Source organism: Cupressus sempervirens, chromosome 5 (genome assembly GCF_028749045.1).
Source record: "Cupressus sempervirens isolate cs-2001-9-10 chromosome 5, ASM2874904v1, whole genome shotgun sequence".
Classification (NCBI taxonomy): domain Eukaryota; kingdom Viridiplantae; phylum Streptophyta; class Pinopsida; order Cupressales; family Cupressaceae; genus Cupressus; species Cupressus sempervirens.
The window spans coordinates 100,804,141-100,823,385 of record NC_143122.1 but is presented as its reverse complement, the minus strand read 5'-3'; the positions used below and the strand labels follow the sequence as shown (position 1 = coordinate 100,823,385).

General features: G+C 32.0%; 1 pseudogene across 1 annotated transcript; it reads left to right on the top strand.

Moving 5' to 3' along the window:
- Positions 1-16,517: 16,517 nt before the first annotated feature.
- On the top strand, positions 16,518-18,052 carry LOC149554762 (auxin-responsive protein SAUR50 pseudogene; annotated as a pseudogene). The gene has a single exon (XR_016364416.1). The product of XR_016364416.1 is annotated as an auxin-responsive protein SAUR50 pseudogene (transcript).
- The last annotated feature ends 1,193 nt before the right edge of the window (positions 18,053-19,245 follow it).

The following is a 19,245-nucleotide window of genomic DNA, read 5'->3' as shown; positions in this document are numbered from 1 at the left end:
ACTTGGTAGAGTCATTCATGACTAGGTAACCACACAATAGATATGGTAGCTCCTGACCTTGCTCGGCAGGGTCTTATAACCTAACCTTGCGCGGTAAGGCTTGTAACCTGACTTTACTCGATAATGACTTACATCATTTGAATACTTGGTCATCCCTTTTCATCTTGTATGTTGATATGGATATTTTTTTCTATGGACTAGAACTGATTTGAGATATCTTCTTCAAAATCCTAGTTCCAATTCTCCTTGTAAGAGATCAATTAGAAATGCTGGAGTCACCCAATTCTTGAGTGACATGATCAGTATTTCTTGGACTTACATTCTTAGTAGATTTTGGAATCCATTGTTGTCTCATCTACTTTATGATTTTTTCATCTTTTTTCTTCTTTTCATCTTCTATTCTTCCAATAGTGATATACTTCTTGGCAAGATGACCAAGTTTTGTACAAATAAAACATCTTCTCGTATTGTCTCTTGTTCTAATGTGATGTTTTACACAATTCATTCCAATTTCTCCAAATTATCCATATTAATGACATCTACACCAAGTGTTATAGTCCCAACCAAATCTAGCTTTTACAATCGGTTCTATTGGGTTCAATATCTTAGTATTGCATTCAGAAGATTTATGCCCATGCTTCTTACATTTGTGAAATTTGCCTTCAAATTTATGTTTTCCTTTGCATTCATTAGCTCTATGTCCATGTTGATTGCAATTATAGAATTTTCCATTGAATTTAGCTTTCCCATTGCTCCAACATTTGTTTGATGTATGACCTATCTTACCACGGTGACTACAAGTAGGTCTTGGATTCTTTTGAGCTCCTTGCTTGGATGATTCACCTTCTTTTGTATATCCAATTCCTACTTTTCCTTTTTGTCTGTAATGACTTTGATAATTCAATTGATTCATGTCTTCTTGAGATTTAATCATCCTCTCATTGGTTTTCCTTTCAGTGTTTAGATCATTCTACAATCTTTCATTCTCTGATCTTAGATTCATGATTTTTTCATTTGCATTGGTGAGTTGATCAATGAAGTCTACTTGCTGAAGGGATAGGTGTTGAATTTCATTGTTCTTTCCTTCTATCTCTTCTTTTATCTTATTTTTCTCTTTCATGACTTCACATAATCTAACTAACTAAATTTCTTTCTCTCTTCTTAGTTTTCTTCTTCTTGAAGAATACCATTCTTTTCCAATAGTTCTTTGATTGCCTCATTAGCCTCATCGGAATTGCTTGAGTGGATGTCTTCAATTCTTTCTTCAATGTAGAGTTTTCCATTCATCTAGATTGCAAGATCTTTTCTTTTTTTTAGAGATTTAGAGAGTTGCTCCTTTGCTTTCTTGAGTTGTCCAATAGCCAATTCCAAATCTAGCTTCTCATTGTCAATAGCCTTATCAAGTCTAAATGCCTCCATAGTCTCTGATCTTTTCTCAAGCTATCAAACTTTTCTCTAAGAACCACAAAGCTCTAATATCATTTTTTTGAAATATATATGATAGGCTAAGTTGCTGAGAGGGGAGGGGTGAATCAGTAACTTATAGAAATTTAATCCTTTATGTGTATTCTAATCTAATTGTATGCAGAAATAACTTAAAGCAATAAAACATTCATACAACTTTGACACATAATTTGGTGACCCAGAGACCTTCCAAATAGAAAGTAAAACTAGGGTGGGGATGATACCACAAGCTTTAGTACTGCAGTATAAAGTTGGCTTGTTAAGGCTTCTAATGATCACTTATGATGATCTACCCTGTTAGGAGCAATAAAGATTGCTAGGTCCACCTTGTAAAAAAATTTACAAACATATAATGAAATATGAACTTGGTAAAGATATTTACAAAAGATTGTTAGGTCTACCTTGTGAAAGGATTTAATTGATCCACCTATTAGGATGAAACAACAGCTGTTCTATGATCTGCAATTTGGTTTGTTGAATGAGATTCCTTGATTATAACGATCACCTTGCTATGATAGATAAATCTTTGTTGCTCCTTATACTGTTGTAGCCTTGTATTTTTATCTTCTACTTTTATTTTCTTATTACATTACTTCATACTATCTCTTTGGATGTGATACAATATATTACATATATACAAATTCAAATTATAAATTACAAATTTGGCTATAATACAAGTTAACACAAAATACATAAAGTTGGCCCAACTACAGAAACTTGGGTTCTGAAGACTAGCTTCGTGAGGTTCTAATACTCAGCATCCACTATCAATGCTCGACATCATCATGCATTTGGTAGACGTAGAAGCTCAGTCCATACTGATCACTTCAAGTAGTCCAAACTCGATCTGCATTGGTGACTCGGTGAATACTATGAAACTCAGCATATAACTTGAGTCACTTGATTCTGACTACATAGCTCAATAAATACTATCACTACGAGCTCAGTATAAACTGAGTCACTTGGTTAACACTAAGTGGCTTGGTCAACACTGGATTCACATTGCTATAACTATGAGCTTGGTAAGCACTACACAGCTTGGTTTGCACTAAGGAACTTGGTAAACCTTATGAAGCTCAATTTACACTATTGATCAACAACTTGGTGGAAACTTCTCGGTGCAAACTAAATACTATCCCTTGGACTTGGAAGCAACTATAGAACTTGGTAGAGTCTTAAATGCTTGGTTGACACTGTTAACTATATAATATGCTCGGTAGATATTTTCAATCTAAATAAGTGTATGTCACGAATAACCAATATTACTATAATGTCAACATGAACTTCTAAAATCTTCTCTTTTGTTCCTGAATGAACTTGATAGAAATTGTCTTCTGAGCTTAGCAAATATTGGAATGCTTGAGATAGACACAGGAATTTGTCTTCATCACCCGAGTGAGCTTGACATACACTAACTAGTAAAGATATGACATTTTGTGTAACATCAAAGAGAATATAAAATTAAACAATTATTTTCAACACTTTTGTGTCTTCTATAATTCAAGTGGTTGTATCAAGTATTGGTAGGTCAATATTTGGTGCAATGGTAACAACTACTTCTAATATAAGACACTTTTCATAATCTAATATACTCATATGTCTCACATTTCCCTACTTAACCAATGGGTATCCTTTGTAATAGAAAATTTAATCTTTTTTACTCTATTGTGTTCTTGATGAGGATATATTTAATTCTTTTCATATTTATTCTCTCTTATTATTATGTTTTTAACTAGGCCTTTAGATCTTGAATGGCTATCTTCATAATTAAATCTTACAATTGTTAGGATGACACACGAAAATGTTGTTAGCATAAGTGCTTATGGTATTCCTCGGGGGAGTATCCTAAGCATTTGAGAGATGGTTAACTTGATTGACATGTTACATACGTGACTATGTTTGTCATTGATGTCAAAATAGTATTATTTATGTGAAGACTAGCAGAGTAGTATATAGACAATGAGGTTGTGTAGACTGTATATTGCAGATCAGGTTAAGATCAGTTATGGATATATTCTACATTATGTCCTAATGAAGTGGACAAGTGTGCATGCAAAGATTTGAAGACGTGTAAGAGTTATTCAAGAATTATAGAGGACAGTGTGTAGACAGAGTGACTAACAAGTGGTTTCTAATAGTTGGATTGTATCTCTTAATAGGGATAGAATCATGATGATCAAATTTAGTTACTAATAGTAAATAGTCTAATGATGATTTAGTGAGTGCACAAGGCCATAGGTCACACATGTGAAAAGTTGTATTCACTATGAGTTGACAGTATTTTGTAATCATAAAAAGATGTAATGTTTTGTAATATTTTAATGAGGTCCTATTATAATTAATTAAGAAAGCCTCAAGGCCGACTCAAGGAATTATTTTGAGGATATGGTATCAAGTAAAGTTTCTTTCCTTGTGATGTAGTATGAAAATGAAAAGAGTGTGAATTCTATTGTATGTGAGCAAGTGATATGCAAAGCTAGTAAATGTGTGTTAGAGATCAAAGGGATTAGTGTGATGTGAGTTTGAAGTTCTGATGTTGAGATCTAAAGAGGTTTAGTCTCGTCAAGAGGACATAGGAGTTAAATTTATTAAAATCTATTATTCTACAAGGAATAATATAGAGATTAGTTGGATAGTGAGTTCAGTGGTCTTTCCCCTGAAGTTGTTTGGATAGTGGGTCCTTCTGCCTTGTACAAATCCTAATAGGGATACAAAGTCTCCTAATAGGGATTCATATGTATTGAATGTATTTCTTTGGCTCCTAACAGAGTCCATCCTCTTACAAGGAAAGTTTATATTAGTATATCATTTTGTGGATATCATCCCTACTGGGGATTTCCCTTTGATCAAGGGTTTCCCTAGTTAAAATATCAAGTGTTATTGTGTATGTGTATCTTCTTATGGTTTTTGGTTATAAATCTCACACAGTTAAGGATTAATAACGTTGATAAATGTTTTAATAGTTGGATAATTGATTCACCCCCACCCCACCCCTCTTAGTTATCTTGGTGGACTTTACTTTCTAAAAAATATACCCTAACTTTAATTTACAAAAGGATATTGTGCAACATTTCTTATAAAATATAATATGAAATTATTTCCTTTGCATAGGCTTGAACCTCAAAAAATAAGTTTTTTTAATAAAAACTAGCTTACATATAACTTAGATGGGTCATACAAGGCATTAAATAAGGACATCCTTATACACTCAAACCTTTCTCATCATCTTGATGGTTATACAAAAAGAACAATCATACCTACTCATTCAATGGTATTGCTAAACTTGTTGATATATTATAAGCTAAGAGATAGAACTTAAGACTAAATTTTATAAACCCAATTGAAAAGGTTGATAAAGCTAAATCTCACAAAAAAAGTAATTCGATGTTATTTTAAAACAAGCACAATATAGGTTAAGTTTTTTTAGAGGAACTGCCTACCCTCAAAATTCTTCTTCATGGTGTTAGAGACCTCTTTGGCTACCACATCCCAAAAGATAATAATAAAAAAATGGGGGGGAGGGTGGGTAGAGCATTAAGGTTGGGAGCTTAATTATCTTCAAAATATTAAAAGTTATTCTTAATCTCCTCCTTGAAAGGAATACCTAACAACTCTGTATTAGCATCTTCCATAATAAGGGCAAGAATGATAATTTAAATTAAGAACTTCATAGATATGATCAAGGGTCCCCTTAGAAGAATGAAAGATGGAGAAGAAATCAAAAGGCACACTTTTCTATCCTCTTCATTTTCTAGAATGGTTCCATCATTGTGCATTGATTTGATACAATTTTGTGTTAGAAAGATGAAAAAACTTACATTTTTTATTACTTCTTCAACTAAATTAATTTTAAATGTTGGTTTTAGAAATCTTCTTCTCTAGAAAATTCATTGTGGAGATGACTTGAGCACCAATGATCATACATATTTTTTTGAATAGTTTTGTGAATCTCTTCCTAGTCTTTTTTAATCAAACTTAATCTTGGAAAATCTAGCCAAAGAAGACTTTATTCTATTTCTAAACATTAGATTCAATGAAGTTGAGTTTTTTTTGGCAATTTTATATATAAATTGAGAAATCTCCCTTTATGATCCTTCATTACAAAGAAGAAAAATATAATAATTTAGACTTCATATCTATAGCCTAGTAAATCAAGGGTTTCAAAGAGAATAAAGTTTGAAAAATACAAAATAAAGAAGAGACAAGTAAAAGAGAAAATTAATAAATTACAAAAGAAGTGTGTGTGTGTGTGTGTGTGTGTGTGTGTGTGTGAGAGAGAGAGAGAGAGAGAGAGAGAGAGAGAGAGAGAGAGAGAGAGAGAGATAGATCCAAAACAAATAACATAAAACTAAAACTAATTAAAATTGATAAAGTAGAACAAATACTAGTAAAAATGATAAAGCACTAGAAGAAAAGTTAACAAGTGCCATGTAGTAAGCGCATTTGAATAGCTTAATTGGGCAAAATAGTACATTAAATTTATTAATTATAAGAGAAACTATTCATTTGGTTGTAATGATAATATTTAATATAATTTAACTATTACTTTAATATAATATTTTAGTTAGGAATTCAAATTATGACTTCTCTAAAGTTTTCATAATTTATGTTTAATGATGGATCGGAATCCTTGATTTCCCTATAGAACTCATGAACATCTCTATCCTAGGGGGAAATTAGTGATATGTTGGGTGAGCTTAGGGATCTACTCAAAAATTTCTTAAATTCAAACAATATCAAAATAATGGTATATTATCCTTCAACCAAACTTCTCAAACCTATTAAAAATAATTTTTAATGATTCTACAAAGGTTTTGTACCCATCATTCTTTGAGGGTGATATTATGTCCAAAACAAGTTTTTTAGATCCTGGCCTCATAGAGGAATTTTATGAAAACATCAATGATATTCATATTGTAGAAAACCTAGGGATTGACTTTAAATTTTTAAATAACAGAGGCTTTGGGCATTTTTAGAACTTGACAGATTAAGAAAAAGGAGAAATTTTGACACCTTCCAAATCCTTACATGTACCTCATCACCAACCAATAAATAGGAGGGAGAGAAGCTATAGTAAGGAAAGAGATCATATAGATAGTGGTTGGCAAGTATTCATTAAGAAAGCCTGATTGGCTAGTCATAAACATGTTTTGCATAGAAATATAAAAGTAGGGAAATTTAGTAAAGAAGATTAGGAAAAAATTAAAGATTCAAATGGAATTACCCCTCAGGAAACAAGCACTTCAAGTTTAACATGAAATAATACCCTAGCTAATCTTCTAGAACAAGAAAGGAAAGTACAGAGTCTGGAATAAAAATAAAAGACTTTAGTGAGATCTTTAGTGGTATAATACTTATGAAAAATGATATTAGCTAGGAATCACTAACCTAGAACTCACTTTAAAAGAAGCTAGATCATATTCAACACTCTAAGGAAACATCAAGTAAAGGCACAAGTCAATGCACTAAGGAAACATAAAATGAGGCTAATAAAAACCTTATAGATCTAGATAATGAAATTCCTTCATAATTAAAGGTAGTGTATAATGTGTTAGGAATGAATTGTAGCTTAACAGATTTTGGTATTAATAATGAAACACCTTTAAATTATAGTGAATGTGAAGTATTTAGTAATCATGAAAAAAGACCTTGATAAATATAATATTAGTGATAATAATCTAGATTATGATAACACAGAAAATGATATTTCAGTAGAAAACAATTCTATAGGAATAAGTAACGACAATGAGCTTGCAAGAGCATGCAATTTTTCAAGTTTACATGCTCGTAACTATGGTAAAATTCCCAAAAAGAGGGGCATAAAATCTACCTCTGAAAAAAGAAAAAGGGATGATGACAAAGTTAACCAGACAAAAATATTGAACATTTTCAATGTAGAGAAGGGGAAGTACCTTGCAACTTCACCATGAAACTAATTACATAGAATTTTAGGGGCTTAAATGCCTGTAGCAAATAGTGTCTCTTAAAATATTTCCATAATACTTTTAAATTTGATATTACACTAATTCAAGAATCTAAATTAAATAAAGAAGAATCAGTCAAACAAGGAAAAAAACTAGGCATATGGATGATAGAAGGGGTATCCACAAATACTACCTCAGGGGGTCTATCTATAATATGCGATCACATGCATATGAAATTAGAAATATCATTTTTTTACAAATACTAGATGGGGGGTTGGTTAAAAGCTTAAATAGTAAATTGTCATTCTTCCTAATAAATGTTTATGGACTAATATCCATGGCTAGTAAAGTAACACTTTGGTCTAAAATCAATAATTTTATAAACAAAAAAGATAACATAAATTATTTTATAGGAGGTGATTTCAATACCTTTAGAAATTTATGCGAAAAAATGGAGGGATACGTACAACAATCTAATCTTTGAATGATTTCAACCAATGGATTATAAGTAATAACTTAATAGAAATTATGATAACAAACAACAAAATAACTTGAAATAATAAAAGAGTACCTATTTGGATTACATAGTAGAGAAACTAGACAAATTTTTATTTTTAGGAAACCTTTCTTCCTTTGATTTCAAAATGTCAGCCTCTGTACTTCCTACATTAGGGTTTGATCACTCTTCGATTCAATTGGAAATCATGGAGGAATCTAAACCTTCAAGATGTTATTTCAATTTCAAAAATATGTGGTATCTAGACAATAACTTTATGAATCTTGTGGAAACATGGGGGGCAAATAAATCATTAGAGGGCTCTAAGATTTATATCTTCATATCCAAGATTAAATATTTTTAAAAAGAAAATTATTGAATGGAATAAAACTCATGTTAGAAACATTTTTGAAGAAAAGGAAAATTTTGAAAAGGAAATTAATGAATTTAATGAATATTTTTAAAACAAGGGATGAATAATGATAGATATTTCAAGAAAAAAAAACTTCTATGTAAACAAGAAACACTACCACTTAAAGAAGAAGCATTCTAGAAACATAAATCTGGGGAAGATTAGCTATCTAAGGGCAATAAAAACACAAAAAGAGTTCACAACAATACAAATATAAGAAGAAATATTAGCAACATTTAAAAATATTAGGGAACTTGATTAGAAAATTCTAAAGAGATAGCTAACCAAGCAATCTTCTTTTTTCAAAATAATTTGAATTACTAGGAGTTTTTGGATCTAAGTTTGCATAATCGCCTCCTTATATATATTCCTAATATTATTTAGATTAAGATAATACTATGCTAACTAAAGCCTTTTCATTTGAAGAAATCAAAATAGAAATTTTTCAAATGAAACTGGACAAAGCCCCAAGCCCTGATGGTTTCCCTTGAATTTTTTTTTCCAAAAATGTTGGCATTTTGTTGGAAAATATCTTTAAGAGGAAATAGAAAATTCTAACAAGTCAGGAAACATACTAAAAGTGATTAATAACACATTGATTACACTAATTTCTAAAAAAAGTAAAAACTAAAACATTTGGTGACTTTAGACTGATAGCATTATGTAACACTATATACAAAATTATGTCGAAGACCATGACTAATCATTTGAAGATCATTCATGCTAAAATTATTTTAGAAGAGAAAGCAATTTTTTCTCTTGATGGATCCATCTTTTTATGGAATTACAATTATTCATAAAATTATCCATTCTGTTCTAAAAAACAAACATCCTACTATGTTAATCAAATTAGATATCCAAAAATCTAGGACAAAGTGGATTGGCATTTTCTATGCAAATCCTTTGGATTCTCAAAAAGATGGATAAATCTTATATTTAATTTTATATCTACTCCTAAAATATCCATCCTAATAATAAACTCACTAGAAGGATTCTTCAACATATCTAGAGGTCTAAGACAAGGTGATCTAATCTCACCTTTTCTCTTTATCATCATATCGAAGCACTCAGAAGAATGATAAACCATTTGTATACAAAAAATAAGATTTATGGCATAAAAGTCATAGATGAGGTTCATAATATAACACACTAACAATTTCTAGATGATAAGATTTTACTTGTTAAAGCCTCTAAATATGAGGCAACTAATCATAAGGAAACCCTAGATTTATATGAAAGCCTTTAGTCAATAGATAAATATTGAAAAAATTGAATTTTTTTATCAATACTAAACCCAATGATAAAAAATGATAATGCAACATTTTGGGTTTCAAAAAAGATAGATTCCCTTGCAAATAAATACATAGGTATACCCATTAACAAAGATAATATATCTTCAAAGTGTTGGGATCTATTTAAGAGTAAATTCGATTAAAAAAAATGGTTAACTAGAAAGGTAAGTGGTTGTCTATTGCAGGTCATGGTCTCGTTATGATCAAGTTTGTCCTTTCTATGTTAGCATCCTATCAAATGTCTTGTCTTCCCCCCTCTTCCAAAGCCAAATATGCTATTGAGAAAAAGATGAGAAATTTCTTATGGTAAGGTGCCTCTAATAACAAGAAAATGGTGTTAGTCAATTGGGATGAAATTTGTATTGGGAGCTAAACTTATTTGGATAGTGTATGAAAATATGAATAGTAAATGGGCAAAAATACTATATCATAAGTACTTGGATCCATTAGACAAAATAAATCTATCCCGAACTGTAGATCCTTCTAAAGGCTCTATAGATTTGAATTTCATGATGATTGTAGAGACATTATTTCTGAGAAACTCTCATGGGATAGTGGACTCGGTAATAAAACCTTATTTTGGGATGACTTCTAAAGGCTCTAAAGATTTGAATTTCATGATGATTGTAGAGACATTATTTTTGAGAAACTCTCATGGGATATTGGACTTTTTAATAAAACCTTATTTATTTTGGTAATAAACCCTTATTTTGGTAATAAAACCTTCTATTGGACTCAATAGTAAATGGGAAAAATTACTATATCATACGTACTTGGATCCATTATACAAAATAAATCTATCTCGAACTGTAGATCCTTCTAAAGGCTCTAAAGATTTGAATTTCACTTCTCCTAATACCCAAAACATTATGATCAAATTATGGGGTGATAAACTTGAAAATTATATTGAATTTCCAGAAAATGTCCTTAGTCTACCTTAGAAATGGAAATCCTTCAAAAAACTCCTCTTTCATTTTCTGAAAAAGCATAAATCAATTCTTTCCTCTCCTTTGTGAATATTAACCCAAAAAGCTATGATGACTCCCTCAAGTGGTTAGGATCAAAGTCTAAGTCATATAAAAAAGATTGGGAAACAACATACCTTTTCGTAAATTTATGTTGGGATAAAAAATTTCTCCCTAAAGAAGGCATATTTTCATGGGTTTCTCTTAAAAAATGTATCTTAATGACAGATTGGTTTAGGAAAATTGGATTTGTAGGACCCTCTTATTATGCACTATGCAAAGCTCAAGAGGAAATGGTAGATCATATCCTTCTTGAATGCCCCTTCTCCCAAAAGTGTTGGTAATGGTTAACTCAAAAACTTCAATTCTTTTTCCCCCTCTTTTACAACTTATTAGATATGTTCAAAAGCTAGCCAGTCCTAATTAAAACAACCACATTTTTTCCCCATTAGCAAGACTACTCCTTCAATTTTGATTTGGGGAATTCAGAAGGAAAGAAATTGACATATATTCAAAGATGATAAAATGAATACTATTAATCTATGCAACAAGATTGAAGCCAATGTTGTAGAATTCATTTAAATAACTAGCTAAAACAAATTAGGAACTCAACTTCTTCTTTTTTTTTTTTCCATAATGGGATTCAGACAAATTAATAAAAAATGGTATAATCTCAAGACATGTCCACAATGTCGATAGGATAGTAATAAGTCCTTAATTGAAAGACAAAAAAGTCAATGGGCCCCACCTCCACATGATTGGTACAAGTCAAACTTTGGCAATGTTTCCCATGGTAATTCAAGAAAGGCTAGTATTGGTTGTATCATCCATAACTGGGATAAAAAAGTACATGGTAGAATAGCCAAATCAATCAGAGTCACCACAAATAACATTGCAAAACTTGAAACTCTCTCAGAGGGCTTAAAAATATGCCAAAAGATTGGTCTTAAAGACTTAGAAATCAAAGGGGACTCTCAAATTATTATAAATGCTTGGAGAATGAGCTCAACTCTAAATTGGGTATTAAATTCAAAACTCCAAAGCATAAGGGAATTAACAAAAACATTTAACAATATTAGCATCAAATATATTTATAGAGATGGAAATAATGAGACAGATATGTTAGCTAACTTGGGCTAGATAGCACTAAAATATATGGATTTAATAAAATAAATGAAAAAACATTCACATAATCAATACTTTATTTTTCAATACTTCAAAAATAAATAAATAACTATATTCAAAAGAAACTAACAAGGGGTAAAACTTAATATTAGTTTAAAGAAAAGTTTGTATCTAAATAAAAGATTATCGAGTTACATTATCAATTTTAGTAATGTTCATAAGATCTTAAAGATAAACAAAAATCATTATATAAACTTTAATTAGATTAAAAAGCAATTCTATTTTAAAGTAGCTTTTATATTTTAAGTTTATACATAAGACTTATCCTAAACTACTAACAACTTGATCTAGCTATTTTTCATAATATCGATCCAAGAGGGGATAATTGTGAAAGGATCGCCATGTATAACATTTATAGAGATATTTTGTAAATAATATTTCATGTAATATAACTAATATGGAAATGTCATATTTCATAATTTTTCTTAAATAAAGGGGAGTGCCTCTTTAAAAATGATATAAAATTTAGGTATGCCACATTAAAATTGTGTAAGTAACAAGACGAAGTCTTATTGATTTTTTTACTTGCATTTGTACTTTTCCACCGATGCATCCGTAGTGACCAGAAGACGTATAAATTCATTTCTTTCATTTTACTAATAAAAAGAAGACTCTAGCATGTGTGCTCATGCACGAACATGCACGCACGCACGCGCGCACACACACACACATGCATATGCATATATACATGTGTGTACACACACACACAACCAACAAAACTTTTACATAAAAAGTTTAATTTTCAATTTAGAAATATTATAAATTATCATTCTATTTTTTTACAATTATTTGATATTTAAATATTTTTAAAATAATATGTATTTTAATATAAAAATATCTATCATTAAAATTAATTTTTAATTTAGGTAAGAGTCTATAATGCAACGGTAAATTTTAAGCTCTTAAACTGCATAACAATACATAAAAATTAATATAAATAAAATTTTAATACAATACATGAATTTTCATCATTACCTTATTTTTTAAATTTGCTTCTTTCCTCAATTTGTATCCTCTTATGTAATAGACACAAATTGAATACTATCATTATCTTATTTTTATATTTTTCTAGCTTCATAAATTACATAGATTTCCTTTAACAATTTGAACTTACAATTAATTTATTTTCTATGAATTTAGATTTTAATAACTTTTTTATTATCAATTTTAACTCAAACTTACCCAATGTATAAAAAATGACCCATTGAACTCTAATCCTCCCTCAATCTTGCTCTAACCCATAACAAAGCAAGTAGATAACAAGGAAAGGACATATATTGTTTGCAATTTTGTCCTAAACAATCATATTCTCAAAATGTTACTTTTTTAATTCCTTGATCCATAATCCAATCTGAGATCTCCCACGTCAATCCTTTGGTACAACATCTAACCGTATCAAATTTACATCACAAGATACAAATACTCTAATATATTTTATTTCATTTCAATGCATCGTCAATTTCCCTGAACCGACTCTTTTATATTTATCTCAATTTAATATAAAATAATATTAATTTCTGATTGAAATCAGGGAGATTTTTTTCATAAAAAAAAGATAAAGCACTTTTCTTGCTCGAATATTGTTGTCGTCCATTTGGTGAAACACCATTACTAGTACGATTCCCAAAAGTTAAAAAACCGCAGAGATAGTCAAAAATGTCAATTTTCTTGCTGGCAATGACATTTGATTATATTTGCTTTTGGATTTGCCTGTTACGAGTGGAAAGGTGATGTTTTACATGTACACACAAACAACGTATTGGGCGAAGTCCGTACCACTACCAACTGCTTACCACTTGCATGCTTTATCTGCTCAAACCCGTATTAAGGTTTATTTGTCGCACAAACGAATCTGACATATTATAGCAAAATGACGTAAATTAAGGCTGATTTATAGGGGGCAACTTTTTACAAAAATAGTTTTTACTCTTGTTTTTGTTAGTTTGTAAGTTCATTTTAAAAGAAATGTATGATATATCTTTTTTAATACACAATTCAATATTAAGTATTTTCAAATTATATTTGAATGAAAATATATTAAATAAAAATTGATAATAAAGATGCTTTTTATAAAATAATATAGGAAATGCAATCTTGGCATACCTTATAATCTTAGTGAGTGAAAGTAAAGCATCAACATCTAACAAGTCTCTTGCTGCTATATATCAATCTTGAGTGAAAATCTGGTAATGTTTTCATGGATTTTTGTCATTAGACTATTTGTGTCTTTGCATCACCATGACGTCATCATGGTGACAATGAATAAGTTGACCAAAATCGCTCATTTTTCAATCCTGATATGAGTATATAGTTTTTGCATTGATAACATGTGTGTTTATGGAGGACATTGTGTGTTTGCATGCACTAAGTTGCAAGATCATTTATGATAATGATATGATGTTCATATCCATGTTGTAGACATCCTTGTAGCGTGCTTTGGATGCTTAACTTAACTTTAGTTCTATCTACCATCCTAAGGCAAATGGTCATATGAAAAGAGTGAGCCGTGAAGGTGCTTGAAGGCATGCTTCACATACATATAAAATTATGGACTAGCAGTCCAATTGGGAGGATTATTTATACCTTATGGAGTTTTCCTATGATACTTGGTATCATAGTTCTATTGGCATGAAAAGTTTTAGTTATTGTGTGGTTGACCTTATTTATCTCGTTGAGTTGGGATAGATCAAAAGATCATGCTATTTTGGATCTTGAGACGCTCAAAGATATAGAGTAGTAGGCGGCTCAAATCAGGAAGTGTTTGTTGACAGTCTAAGATCATCAAAAAAGTATTATAATGCTAAGAGAACATATTGACATTTCTCAATAATGATCACGTGTTTCTAATGGTGCACGGTTGTATAAGAACCTCATATATCATGGAAAGGGTTCTGAGCTCACATTCTAAATATTTTAGTGGGTCTGAAGGTGTCCCTCTTTCACCGCCCCACCTACTAACTCTTTCGCTCTTCCTCCCTTTTAAGCCTCCTTGTAATGCATTCTATAAGACACACATGTTATGTAATACATTAAATTTTGATGTTGCACTAAATGCAACCTCAAAATAACATTTGTATTTATCTAGTGCACACACTATTGTGCATATACGCTTTTAAATGCATTGGAACTAACCAAGCCTAAGACTTGAATTTTATTTGGAGGTCCAACCCAAAGGTTTGGAGATTCAAATAGATTTGAGACATTTTCCAGCAAGGATATTAAAAAACCACAACTTTTTTGTGTGCCCTCCATTAGGTTTTACTCGTGGTTAAATAATGATAAAATTAGATGACTTGATATTATCGATCTCACTATTAGCTATCCAACCATATAAATTATTTTTAATTGATAAGTAGGAGATAATTTCCACAGTAAGTCAAACTGTGATATTGCTATCAGGATTTAACTGTGTGATTTTGAGTCAAACTCGTTGACCCATGTTTCATGAGTAGTGATTCAACATGAATCCATCTCTCATGAGAATAAATGGAACACTTAGCACTCATTGGATCTAGGTGATGCTCACAAGGGTGAAGCATGGATAAATTATTTTTAATTGTGATAATGTCAAACTCTCTCTCTCAATTTTTTAAAAAAAAAAAAGTTTTAAATGGATCTTATAAACCATCAGTCATACTTATAAAAGTGAATTCTTATAAACCGTTACTTAATAAATACTCCATAATAAATTTGATTTAAAGCCACACAATCAAATTTTAAGAAAATATATCTTAATTTAAGACTACAAAAAGCTATATTTTTAATATATAACTTTTTCTTTGTTATATTTTCTGGGTAGATTGTGTTAGAATTTTTTTGCAGCAATGTTTCGGATCACACTCTGTGATCCATCATCAGGATGAGAGAGCTACATGAAAAATGGATCACAGAGTGTTTGATGCAAAAAAATTCTAACACAATTTGCCCAGAAAATACAACAAAAAATTCTAATAGATTGTGAAAAACTACTATCTACAAATATAACATTTTGATTATAAAATAAAAATCAATAAAATATTTTTAAAAAATCTATAGATGGAACCCTGTTTCTATCCGAACAGCAAATCAAAACACCTTGACAACGTATACAAATCTTTAAATATTGCTCCACAATAAAAATAAGAGCATCAAAGTTTTGGCTGCAACGATAGGTACCTCAATTATAAAAGGTATCATCCAAATTTTAAACTGAAAACCCAAGAATCACGAACTATATTTTGACCCAGAAAAAGCAAAACGACTCCTCGTCTTCGACACCTGTCCAAATTCACAGAACCTAATTAACAAAACAAATTGAACAGTGTACCTATAAAAGGTGAAGGGAAAAAGCTTCAATCAAAATATTTAAACTATTTTTACTTTTAAAGGGCATCCTTTTGTTTCCACTGAAAAGTCCCAACGGAGAGCCAGGTCTTGTCACTGATAGTTCCGTTTATGTCACTTCCGGCATTACGAGTAAAAGAAACCGACAAAAGCACATGGACATGACTCCTCTAACTCCAACTCCTTATTTAACTCTGACTCCCTACTCACCTCTCCCATCTAACCCACCTTTTAACTCCCTTTTCGGCTTTTATATACGGCGGCAAGATCACTGGCAAACTTAACCACGGATTGTGCAAATTTAACCCCTGGGATAACCTCGGACTGTGCAAATTTAACCCCTGTGACGACCGTGGTTAAGATCCGGGTAAATCGGAAAAATAAAGTAAAGAAGTGACCGTTTTGTAATATAGCGTTACCGTCATCGTACATTTTCGTATGCTTTTCCCGGTACCCGATTTTATCTGTGCGTCCCGCCATTTCTTTTACGTGCTAAGTATAGCTGGGTGTCGGGGTGCAGGAATTCGGGCATGACCCCTCTCCTACATATAACCCCGTTTCTCCTCTCTTCTCCCTCCTCACATCTGCCGCTTTATTTCTGCAACCCCTGCTCTTCGGGAGGTTTGAACACCTGACCTCCGAATTTGAGAACAAGCTGAATTTCTGGAATTCATTTCCCTAAGCTCGGTGAGATTCGAACACCTGACCTCAGAATTTGAGAGCAAGCTGAAATCCTGGAATTCATTTCCCTAAGCTTGGCGAGATTCGAACATCTGACCTCAGGATTTGAGAGCAAGCTGGAATTCATTTGGCCTTGGTGAGATTCGAATGCCTGACCTGAGCAAGCTGAAATTTTGGAATTTGTTTGCGTAAAGGCCTGTCGCCTTTGTGAGATTTGAACTGCTGAACTCGGAAATATTTGAGAGTTAGAAGGTGAAGTTTTGAAGATGAACGGGAGCAAATGTAACAAGATCAGGCACGTTGTCGCCCTGCGGCAAATTGTGAGAAAATGGAGAAAGCTCGCGAGTGCGCGAAAAGTTGCACTGAATCAACTCACCTGCAAAATCTCTGCTCGTTTCTGCAGGTTCTCTTCCATCTCTGACGAAGAACATGGGGAGAAGGACTCCAACTCGCGATCTGGCGTCCCCGCTGACGTGCCGGCCGGGCACCTGGCAGTCTACGTTGGAAAGCACTGTACGAGGTTTGTGATCAGAGCTGCGTATTTGAACCATCCGGTTTTCCGTACGCTTCTGGACGAGGCGGAGCAAGAATTTGGCTACGATTATCAAGGCGGCTTGGCCATTCCCTGCGATGAAATGCTGTTTGAGTACATTCTCCGCTTGTTAAGCAGAAATGATCCCGCCATTGTAAAGCCTCTGAATTTGGAGGATTTGCAGAAAGCTTTGTACTCTAACAATGAACGGCATTGTTCCAAGGGTTTATTCGAAACGGATTCCAGGCCTCTGCTGCATGTATTTGCGGAGAAGTCTGTCAGATGAATTTTTTTGAAGCTCCAGGGCAAATGGAGCCGCTTTACCTTGGTTTTGAGACCTCGGAGAATCCTTTCGTCGGAGAGACTTGAGGATCGAAGAATCCACGGCTTTCACACTAACCAGAGTCGACCCTTACCATTTCCTTGTCTTTTGAAGCCTGAGATTTAAGGTAATTAATTTGTTTTTGTTTATGAGACGCTTTTCTTGAGAGGTAGCCAATTGAAAATTTGGCGTAGCCGAATCTCATCCCCAGAATATCGTCCTGTTCATTATTTTTTGAATTTGTTTCTTCTAACCATGGCGATGGCTTCTGTTGTCATCCCCCCAGTCAGCACCAACAGTGTTTCAGATTTCTCTTTTAGCTGTAAATTTTTACTAGGTGGGGGAAAAGAAAGAGCAATATGAGCCTCCCTGTTGTAGCAGTGTATAGTACTGTACATAGTTTTTGAATCTGTGGTCTGATTCTGGTGGACATAAAAAATGTTTATTTATCTTTCAGCAGCTTTCAATCTTGTTTTGATATTTCTAAGATTGGCCCAGAATTCATGGCATCATGTGGGACGTGCTTTTCGACGATCTCGTGGGCGTCCTTTTCTAATTCGTGAAAATTACTTGGCATGCACGAAATGTACTTTTAATCTTCTTCTTAGCGTATAAAATAATGCATCCATTTGTTTTTCTCTTGTCGTCTTCCTTAATTATAGTGGTAACTTTGGACGCATCTCAAGTCTGCAAAGTTATTTCCGCTTCAGACAAAACTCATTAACTATCGAAAAGCATTTACATGCGGATGCTTAAAAAATTATTTTAACCTTCGTCATCGACGGTGATTTTTAATCTCCCTTTGTCTAACGTTTAGAATAACTAACTAATAGAGATCGAGGGGATGGAAATAACTGAAATTCCAGTGTTCAGAATCTACCTCTAACCGTTCATACATAGGGTACAATATGTGTTAAAAAAGGAAAATATAATGTGTGTATAAATCTAAATAGGTTTGGATGAATAAATTATTGATCAATAGACAATTGTTCAAATTCTTTAGAAAGTAAGAATGAAGAGGATAAATCAACCTAGTTTAGATAAATAAATTATCCATCAATTGACAATTGTTCAAATTGTTTAGAAAGTAAGAATGAATAGAATAAATCAGTCTAGTTTTATGATCAAAGAATGGTTCTTACATGGTTGTCGTTGAAATATTTGTTTCAAATTTTCAAACTGGTTATGATATTTGAATGCATATACTTTGGATTGATTTCACTACTTTGATAGATTTTGAATTTTCAATTAGACACTAGTTAATGTATTGTGACCTTTGATATGTTTTTATCATATGAGCAATCTAGATACTTTTTTGGAATCTATTGGTTGGTTACATAAGTAAATACTTTCAATACGTTATATGAGAGTTTTTTTTTCTTAAGCAAAAGTGGGCAAAGTCATGAAATATTATTTTATTAATAAACTAGTTCAAGAACTATGTAGGGAAAGAACTAGCAAGAAAACCCTACTTCTTTGTTCAATTACATTATATGAATGAAGAGAATAAGTGTTGTCTCCAGCCAATTATATCAGCAAACACACTTAAGAGACTCCCTTTCAACAATCTTTTATAATTTTGGAGAAGCTAATAGTGGCACTGATTGATTAGTCAATGCAGAACTAACCACTGGAACAAGAAATTCAAT